This window comes from Eublepharis macularius, chromosome 5 (genome assembly GCF_028583425.1).
Source record: "Eublepharis macularius isolate TG4126 chromosome 5, MPM_Emac_v1.0, whole genome shotgun sequence".
In the NCBI taxonomy this organism is placed as follows: domain Eukaryota; kingdom Metazoa; phylum Chordata; class Lepidosauria; order Squamata; family Eublepharidae; genus Eublepharis; species Eublepharis macularius.
The window spans coordinates 74,757,018-74,768,301 of NC_072794.1; positions in this window are offsets into that span (position 1 = coordinate 74,757,018).

Below are 11,284 nucleotides of genomic sequence, written 5' to 3' on the forward strand. Positions count from 1 at the left end.
TCTTCTTTAGAAAGCCAGCCCGAGCATCCTGGCTGCTGCCTCCGCTTCCTGCTGCTAAAGAGACGGGCAGCAGGGAGGAAAAGGAATCACATGGGCAGGGCCAAAACCCATGTGATCTCTGCTCAGAATGCCTTTCCAGGCGTTCCGCCTCCAAATGAGCTCTGGAACTAACAATCTGGTGACTTGGCTCGCGTGCCCACAGAGAGGGCTCTGCGTGCCAGCTGTGGCACGCGTGCCATAGGTTTGCCATCGCTGGCCTAGGCAAACCAGATCTTGGAAACTAAGCAGGGTCAGTCTTGGTTAATAATTGGATAGGAGACGTCCAATGAAGCCCAGGGTTGCAGAGGCAGGCAATGGCAAACCTCCTCTGTTATCTGTTAGTCTCTTGACATAAGTCAGCTATAACTAGACAGCGCTCTCCACCACTATGTGCAAATACAAGTTGGACATATACAAATTCCAATAGGTAAGCCTTTTTATCCACTGTATAAAGATATACATAATTTTGTATAGTACAAACAATCAGTAATGCTGATTAGTGACTCTTAATAATGGGTTGGATCCAGAGACCTGTCTATAGAAGCACTAAGAGTTGTGGATCTTCCCTACTTTCCTCTCCCACCTCAGCAGCCACTTCCAGGAAAGTTTATTTCCGGGGCTGCTAGTCCTACGTGTGCAAATAGTTGCATGGGTTTACAGGCTGCAGTTGGAGGAGGGAGTGGGTAGAATGGCTTCTTCTTGCATGGTGGCTCTCCAATGACAGAAGAGGCAGGGGGGATTTTGAACCTTTGCCCCTCCTTACTTTGGCCTTATGGCTATTACCCAATGTGGTTCCCAGGCTCCAGGAAATAAACTTTCTTGGACATTATTGCTTGGAAGAGGGGAACGTGGAGAAGATCTGAGGTCCCTGTGCAATTCATGAGCTGGATCCAACCCACAAATTTTACATTAATAGTAGAAAATAATATTCTCTCTCTACAAATTCCGTATGAAAATGGAAAGCAAGGTACTCAACTCATCACAGACTTCTGTTGTTCCAAAATTTACACCTAAAATAAAAAAGGTATTTTTTGTAAATAAGCAATTCAAAGAATAAGGATCATTAAAAAAAACTTGCTAACTTTTTTTAAAGTTACTGTAGCCAAGAATGGTCTGCTGGGCTCCAGAAAGTGCTAAGACTGGGCACTTGGGCTATAATCACAAGATTATCACCAGGTGAGAGGCCCATAGCTCAGTGACAAAGCCCCTGAGAAAAAAGGCCAAGCTGTGGAACCATCAGGGCCAGACACTGGGACAGGACCTTATAGAGGGGAGGAGCCCAAAGCAGGCTGTCGCTTTGCATTTGAAACAAACATCCATTGCCATCTAAAAGGGTCTCCCATAAGACCATTAAGACCAGAGTCCAAAGTTACATAGCTGCACTACAGAGGCCAAAGTTCAAACTGTTGCAGATGATTCTGATCAGGCTTGAATCAGATGCAGGTGTGCATTTACGAAGCCTTAAGTGTCTAGTCAGCTTTCCTAGATCAAATCATTTAACTCCTGGCAAGAGGTACCAGGTATAGTACACAAGTAAATACTATTACAGAATCTCTGCTTCCATTTTAAGCCTTTATGAAAATATAAGTATTCAACATTCTTAACACTGGCTAAATCAACCAATTATACCAGCCAACATATCTACATAGATTATTAAAGGAGAGCAATTACATGAGTTGAAGAAAGTATCTTGTCCCAAAGATAAGCAGGTCACAAGCAAGGAGCCCCTTCTAAGAAGAAGCTCCTGATCAATTCAGCATCTCATCAGCATCACCTCATAATAACAACTAACTGTCCATCTTGATAACAGCTCCCATTTTTGGCTAACTATAACTTCAAACACCATATAAGTTTATCTGTACTTGAAACATTTTCTTAAAATATATTAAAATTGTTAATTCATTTTTGCTACTTTTTATCTTAACAAAGACAATGTAAAATTAGTGCTTACAAGCTTCTCATACATATGAATATCTTTTAGGCCCTCAACCAATATATCCATCCTTGAATCATATCTTTACTTCTGTGAAGTTAGACATGATGCGATCTTCAGAAGCTCTCTGGACCTTGGCCTCAACACATATCTACTATATGGTTTAGACAACTCTTCTGATCTACACAAGGCCATACAATTGTGTTACTACTTTGCCTTTTGCCCCTCTCCAAGGTTGTTCTGTTCTGGTCCTCTAGACTTCCTTTAAGGCATGTCAAGCTGTGGAGCCAGGCTGACTCTGTTCCTGTGTGCAGAGACATCTTTTATGGTCGTCTTGGTCAAATCCAGCAGCAGCAGCCTTATACTTCTGGCTATATCCATGACAAAACTCTAGTACACCCCATACCTTCCAGATTAAGGGGGCAATTTACTCAGTGGGCAACCAGGACTGCTGTTTGAAAATACAGTACTTACCTATTCTTGTGCATGCAAAAAGCCAAAGGATTAAGAATGCATTCCATGTAAAGAGCATCTCAAGTTACCCTGAAAGTCTTTGCCTGTTTTAAAAGAAATAGATAAGCACTGAAAGATGAAAAAGGAAAACCTTTTTTCAGCTAGCAATTAAAGACAGTTGTCAGAATAATGGGGCATTGCAGCTCCCAGGTTCAAATTTGTGGGTCTTTAGGGTTGCCAACTGCCAGAAGAAAAAAGTCCCATCCTTTAAATAGCAGTTTAATAGTGCATTATTTACTAGTTGATGTTATTTATCGCTGTGCCATGATAAAGCTTCAGCTACTCTCTGTTAAAGGGACAGGACATTCTTCTCCAGGTCTATTAACCCCATTGAATATAGACCTGAACCTCTGAATTTAAAAAGAAACGGCGAGGGATAATGAAACATGGAGCTCCTTCCACTGTGGAGGCACCCTTCAATGCAATCCTCAGGTTTCTACTGTTTTTAGTACTATTGCAAGATATCCCAGATTTCTTTTCTGATTGTGTAAGTGCTGAAATATAACAGAAACCTTGATAAATGGGAGAAAGTCATTCTGAGAATCATTTAATGTGTAGAGATGGTGAAACCTTTAGTGGCTTGGAGGTAAATAACATCCCATTAAGCCTTTTTAAAAAGAGCTGGACACTCTTTTCTCCAGGCAAGTGACAACCCTAACTGGGCCTCCTGTCCTGTTCATCTGCTGGTCCCCTCGCCATGATTTTTCTATACCTGTTGTTTACTGGTGCAGCTTGTGAGGTGGAAGGACTGTGGTATTGGTGAGGAATGGGTCTTCATTTAAAAGTCTAATCAACTTCTCTGGGTGAGGATCTGGCACCTCCAATATAGGTATTATTTGTGAAAGGACATAAAAGACAGCTAGCATGATTGGTCAGTCTATTTCTCTGAGAGCCAGTGTGATGTAGTTGGACTAGGATCTGAAAGAACCAGGTTCAAATCCCCAATCTGCCATGAAAGTTTACTTGGTGACCTTTGGCAAGTTATACACTCACAGCCTAAACTTCCTCACAGTGTTGTGAGGATAAAATGGAGAAGAGAATCATGTAAGCCACCTTGAGTGCCCATTGGAAGAAAGACGGGGTATAAATTAAGTAAGTAAATAAATAAATTGGAGTAATTACATTATGTCATTTGCTGTCCCTGATTAACCAAAAGGGGTAAGTTAATAAATACTGTTGTATATTACCAGACAATTTTCTATTGAGAATCATTGCGCTTTCAGTCTTTCACAGGCTTGGCACGTTGAGGCGAATAAGTCTCTGGTGAAAAAACTGATCTGGTGAGCCAACCAAATCCAAAATGTGTTGAACCAACAAAATTAGCCTTCTTGAATTCAGTTGTAAAAGTACCAGATAAAATTTTATCCAGTCAGTCTTTGGAGTGCTTCAGCCATGTTTCATATATGTTTGAATTACATTTGTGATGGAAGGAATAATTTAGCTGCACTAATGAGCTGCCTCACCATTAAAGCATTTTCCAGCAAATATGCCTTGTTCATTATAAGCATCATTCACACTCTTCTCTTTGATAGTGTGAAACTATGGTTATAGAATAACTTGAGTAAGCAAGAATGGACATATAGCCCACCCATTTGCTTCCACACCCAGAGGTATATTCAGATTTCAGACCATGGCCATTTCCACACAGCTCACCTTCCCTCAGAACGACCCAGAACATCACGCAAAAAACACAGAAGACTGCATTTTCTCACGCGAGATTTGCACGATGTCATGCAAATCTTGCTCAAGAAAATGCAATCTTACGCGTTTTTTGCGTGATGTACCGGGTCGTTCTGAGGGAAGGTAAGCCGTATGGAAATGGCCCGTGTAATCTAGCTGGAAATTTGTGTAACTACAAGGGGAAAAAATCATACAGTGTAAACGGTATGTTTTTCTCTTTCAGCTTAAGTTTCTGTACGAGTGAAAAGAAACAAATATATACAGGGACTTTCTTTATGGGGAATGAAAACTCACTTTAACCTTGCACACCAGCTGTAGTGGTAGTATGTTCTTATGTGTAAATGACCTTCAGGCAAAGATTTGGCTGATTCTTTCTAATAGGTGAAATGCAATCCTTTCCCCAGACATCCTCGGCTCCCTTGCTCATAAGCTTGCTTCTTTGCCTCTCTGAATCATCTTGATAATGAAAACTCCCCTTTTCTTCCTGACCTTATAATATTGAGCCTTGTACTCATAGTGATTTCAGCCAGGCAGTGATGTCAGCTCATGTGAGTAACTTTATTGCAAATACTATATATACACACGTGCTCCCGAAGGAGCCATATATATACACCCCAAACGATGCCCCCTTTCAGTAACCCCCGCAATGAGAACACAGACAACTAGGATCCTTCATTTGCATGTGCAGACAAAAGATAACATGTTTACAAGGCAGCAATTGGTTCATATCTCGGAGGAATGATTGGCTGCTGCTAACCCTATTTCCCAATAGGATTGGAGACCTGAGGAGCCCCACTTTACTCAAAGCTAGCCCAATACATAACACCTTACCTGTCTTTCTCTTTGATTCCTTCCCACCCTCCTCCTTCTGCCTGGGGTGTCCTGATTGTCTTGCATCTCAACCCCTGCCCTGTTCTGTCCTTCTTCCTCCACTCCTCTGGCCCCTGTTGTTTAGCTCTCCAGTTTCCTTTCCTTCTCATAGTCTCTTTACATATCGTGAATTACCTAGGGATGCTCAAGTGCATGATTTTATGTGTGGTCCTCAATTCACCTGCAGGCTGTTCTTGTTTCCTTGGCTTCCTTGGGTCTCTCATGCTTCTCTGGAAAATCCATGATCACAGATGTTTGAAATATCTAACCAATAATTAAAGGATTGAGACTGTTTAAATGCTGTATTTCTTCAGATACAGATTGCAGCTTCCACATGGAGAGGATTCTATGTACTGCTTTCATTGCCACTGCGAATGCAGAGGGCATGCACATTGGCAACAGAGCTTCCAGATGGGAGTTTATGTGCTTTTCTACCAGCCAGCCCCATGCAGCTGCCATTTCCCCTGATGAACCACCAGAGGGCCTTTTTAAAAAACGATGGTTGCTAGAAGAACACTGTAGCTGCAGCACTAGAGCAACTGCCAGTTTTTTAACAAACTCTCAAAAGACCTCTAGTGGTGCAGCAGAGAAAATGGTATCCATGAGAGTTTGGGGAGGGACTTTTGAAAACAACAACAACTACTGCACTTATATACCACTCTTCTAGCTTGAGAGGAACAGCTTACCCAAGACCACCTACTGAACTCATGGCAGTAGTAGAATTCAAACCAGCAGAGTGCTGACTCACAACAACCCAACAACCACTATGCTGCAGCAACTCTCACGCACACTTTCCCATCCAGATGGCATGACAATGTAGCTGGACTGCATTTTTTCCTAAAAGATCAAACCAAAGCAGGATTGGAAAAGAGTTTACTGAGGATGGGGAAAAACATGGGAAAGAGGATGATTAGGACACAACGTCATGTAGATGTTTTTAAAAGTGCTCCAGTTTGGAAACAATAGCAGAGAGAGAATCTCTATATGGAAGCAGCCAATGTTAATATGCATTCATGGTATCTAGTAAAAGTATGTTTAAATGGCATAACTTCTGAGATTCGGTTTCGTTTTCTCAGCCATGCCGGGCACTCCTCTCGGCTGGTCCGGGAGGAAACGACCGGGCACCCTGACCGGGCGGCTGATCCGCAAGGATTAGCCCCCAGGACTCCCAGGGAGGGAGCCAGGGTCCGGGACGCGGCGGGAAGAACTCCCCGAAATCAATGCGGGGGGGGGGAATTGCCCGTTTGTCCCTATGGAGGCCGGCAGATGTGCGCGGCGCCTCGAGTGCCGCCGGGCAACGAGAAACGGCAAGTAAAAGAAACAGGCGGAAGCCTGTAAACAAGCGAATCCCTTCTGTTCTACAAGCGTTTGTGGAGGAGAGGTTGATCTGAAGAAGACTCGCTCTTCCCCTTCGTTGAGTTCCAGAATTTTGTTGGCGCCCCCCCCCAAATGGCAGCAAAGAAGCAAAGTCCCGCTCTCGGTAAGTCAATCTCGGCTACCTTGCAGAAGGGGGAGTCGCTCGAAGAGTTGGTGCGCAGGGCGGTGGTGGAAGCTATAAAACCCTTTGTTGACAAGCTGAACGAAACTGATCAAAGGGTGGGCTTAATTGAAAGCGAGGTGAAAACCATTAAGGCAGCAGCGGGGGGGGCAGAAAAGTCTGCTCTGGAAAGTGCGTCACTTGTGAAGGCTACAAAAAAGGAGCTGAAGTTGGTGGAGAACCAGCTGATCGGGCTACAGGTGGAACGAACGCAGACAATTTTGCGTCTCCAAAACGTGAAAGAGGAGGAAAATGAGGATCTGTGGGATTTGGTCTCGGAACTATTGGCGACACCCGCGAGGACGACTAAAGAAGAGGTTAAAAGCGCCATTTTGGAGGTCCGTCGGGCTTCTTCAAAATATGCAACAAAGCGACAGTTGCCTCGTGAGATCATTATTGACTTTTCATCTAAAAAGATTCGGGACACCATCCTATATAACTCATACAATGCGGATTTGGACTTTATGGGTTTGAAAGTCAAGATTTTGAAGGACGTTCCATTTCTAGTCCGGAAACGGCGTTTTAAATATAAAAAGTTTGCAGCTCTTCTGAGGGACCATGGAATAAAGTACAAATGGTTATTCCCGGAAGGAATATGGTTCAGATATAAAGATCAGGCCTATAAGATATTATCAGAAGATCAACTAAAGGATTTTGAGAATAAAAACCCAGAACTCTGCTGCACCAAGAACGAAGAAAAGGAGGAGCCGGAGGGGGGGGAGGAGGAGGAGAGCATCACAACAGCAGTTGCACAGAGAGAATTGCGTCCGGGACCTAGAAGGGGGAGGAAAGTTTAATCAGAATTTGAAATGTTTATTCTCTGTATGATTAACCACTCCATCATTATTCTATGGAGCTATTTTTGTATTATGACAGTATGAAGGGAAACATTGAAGTGTAGTGTTTAGTGTTTGTAGTTCATTCCCCCCCCCCTTTTCTTTTTCCACCTCCCTTTGTCCCTTCCCTCTCCCCTTTCCTTGTGATAGTCTGGTGTAGTGTTTTGTAGTTATGAAAAATAAAAAAAATTATAAAAAAAAAATGGCATAACTTCTGGTATGTTACCCAAGGTTTATTTTGGCTAGCTGCAGATGACTTACTTCAGGAGCCCCACACCAGTCACTGAGATGTTCACTGCATGACAACTGAAACCTCTTGGGGAAGTGGCCAAATGCAGCCAACCTTGCGGATAATCTGTGCAGTACTGTTGCCTCATTTTCATTTCAAGAGGCTGAGGTGGTGGTCGTACTGGCTTAATTGTAATTTCAAGAGGTTATTGGCAACCACTACACAGTACAGGCATTGTACAGATACAAGATTTTAGATGCCTGCTGCGTGTCTCTTGGTCATCTCAATTCAGATTTTGACAGCATTCAGAAGGGAATGCCTTCTCTGATTTCAGAAGACAAAAATGCTTCTTGTTTTAGAAAATTGCGCATGTTAACTGCATGCTGAAACTGTGGTCAGCAATATTTCATAACAATGTACAAACATAATCATTCTGAGCAAGAGATAGTGTCAAAAAGTCTAACTGAAAATATTCAACTGAACATGATGGGTAATTGACAGCTTGATTAATAACCCCTAAAGTTTCTGTAGCCAAACACTGGTTGTTGTTACTCCTTTATTTGGCAGTGGTACATCTGAAGTCTCATGATAAGAGAAAATATATATAGGTGTCCCTTGCATGAAGGCTTTAGTGCACTGGCATATATCTGATTTGCACTTGAATTGCTGGCAATTGTTCTTCTCTGTCATTACCCTTTATTATCTCACATATCCTTCCAATATACCTTCATTTAAATATTTTATTTTTAAAACAACCATATTTGGTTCTGTAATGAGCAATAGGTTCTAAATGTTAGTTCTCCTACTGTGTTTCCATGCTAGAAAACCAGAGCAGATAGTCCCATATTACGGCCAGTTCTATCTACTTGGGCAGAAACCTGGACCCACAGTATCTCTGTAAATGTCTGACAAGATAAGATCTCATCATAAGAAAGCATCTGATGCCTTCAAAGCATGCATTTGGAAGAAAAGGAGAGCAAGCATAGAAATTTGGATGAGATCTGCTATAGCAAAGAAGAGCTAGTTAGTACGGAGATCAGCACAGTAACAGTTCAGCAATAATAAGTTATCTCTGTGTGGTTGTCACAACCATGAGACTCTCACTCCTGTTCCTGAATGCTGAAGCGCTGCCACAAATCAGGACCTCTTGGAGAACTTGGAAGGCTCCAGTCTATGTTTTGCGAGGCTTTTCAGCCTCAGGTCCACTCTGTGTGCGTGCATTCCTTTGGCAAGTAACTTTGGACACAGGCAGGTAAAATATATTATTGTACTTTATTCAAGAAAGCACATAGGAGCACATGCAAAGCAGGAATCACTCTTTATAGACATTCAGGCAAGGCTCAAAACAAATAAGGCTTTGCTATTCTAAATATAATCTGTCTAATTAAAATACTGCAGGCTAGCTATCAAGCAATTCTCTGACTTGGTTCCAAGGCTGATTGTTCTTACCAAGGCATAAGCAAAGAGTCCATCCATGCCAGCCAACTCTAGGCATTCTGATAGAATGGCATGGAGCTGGGAAGCTCTTCCTTTCACATAATAGTAGAGAATAAAGGCTGAAAGGTAAAGGTATTGAACTTTGCCTAGAAACAATGAGGTCTGAGGTGGTCGGCCCACCAGACCAATGGACCAATCACGACTCAGCAACTTAACTGGCATTACAGCATGAGAAACTATGGGGAGTACAGATTGCAGATGACTTCACCTACCAGACTCCAAGCTTCTCAATGACATTTCTCAAGCGAACAAAAGAACCCACAGGTGTATCCAATTAGCAGGCCAAGAGACTTTTTTCTCCAAAGACAGGCCTGCACAGACAAGAGCCTGAACCAAAGTATCAAACTTACAACGTTAGGAGCCTATTAAGAGCATTTTCCTTACAGTGGGATTACCAAATGACAGTGTTCTACGGAGGGAAAAAGGTAATATCATGGAGTTGCTTTAATGTTTTTCTGCACGCTGTATTTCCATATCCTGAAACATTGCTCATACTACAACAGGAATATTCTTCTACACTTAAAACAGCCCAATCCTTACTCCAAGAATCACCTGCCTGTCTCTGTTCCTGAAAACTCTTCTTCTATGGGACAATATTTTTTATTTGCTCTCCAATAGCCTGTCTTGTGCTGGCATCTGAAACTGACCAGAAATATCTTTAAAAAAAAACCCTTAACAATGTTTAATAGAACCTTGATTACTACAGTGGATGTGGAATAACTGGAACTCACACACAATCAATAGTATTACCCCCCTTTTGTGACCCCCCAAAGCATTTTTATGGGGATCTATATGGCCAAACAACCCACCAGGTAAAGCATTCTGCAGTTAGGAGAAGAAATGGAGCAAATTTGCTACTACTCTTACACCACCGATAGCTTCCACCAGCAAGACAGATGGAGGCGTTTTGCCTGATTTCCTCCTCACTATAGCTCCTGTTGCCAGTGGCTTTTTATCCACAAGAGTCTTGCAACCCTAAGCAATGCCTTTTGTGGAGTCTCAGAGGACTATTTTGAGAAGTAGAAGGCGGAGATGATCCTCCTCTGTGAGCACCTTCCAGTCATGCAAGCTTAGGATCCATAGGATCTGAAGAAGGGCACCCTGACTCTCAAAAGCTCACACCCTGAAAATCTTGTTGGTCTTTAAGGTGCCACTGGATTCATATCCTGCTGTTCTACTGAAGGCCTACAGGGCTACCTATCTGAAACTAACCATAGGATCCAACCGTGATAGACTAGAGCATTAAAATAACCCAGGAGTAAACCTAGCCATGTCCCCTGCAGCGCCAGCATATGGGGTCCGTTCATCTTATGCTTAGGTTTTGGCAAGCCACACTGGTCATCACTGCCTTGACTGAACTTTTTGCATGCCGGCGAACCCTGTAGGCAACGTACATTACTCAAGAGAAGACTTCTGTTAACCTGGACGCTACATTCTTGTGGAAATTCTGGCTTTATATTGGACTATTAGGGCTTCCAAGCCCCTTATGTATTGTTTACATGTACTGCTTGTAGAAATTTTGTGACTTGTATACCATCGTTGATGTCTAAAGAAAATTTGTGATTTCATACCATTGCTGATATTTGTTATATGACAATTTGTATGATGGAACAATTCATATAATGGACTTATTCGCACTGAGCACTTTTAGCACCTTAAATATATGAATTTGGGATAATTGTTGATTGCATTTTCCCAAGGGCTCTTTGTATTTTTTGACAGATCCCAGCTGATTGAACTCTTGCCACCTTAAATCACAGGGACCCTTTGGTTCAGTTTGCTGTTTGTCAAGAGTAGCCCTCCATGTCAGTGGCCGTCCAGGAGCTTCCTGGTAAGTTAAAGGGCTGATCCACCCAAGGGCCATCATCCAGTGAGTTACCAGGGGCAGGGACCAGAAAATGGGCCTTGTCCATGATCAGTAGGGACAGTTAGAACATATGCATGCTCAGGCTTGCTGTCAACATAAAATGTAAGCACTTGCTTAGGGCAAAAAGTATTTGTGACAAAGCTCATGGATCTCTGCCAGGGTATACATATAAGTTATATGTATATACAGCCACAATTCAGATCAGAGAAAAGGAGATTTAACCATCCTACTCCCTTTGAGATTTAATGGAAACAGGCCTTCACAAACTGTTCTTAGCATTCTA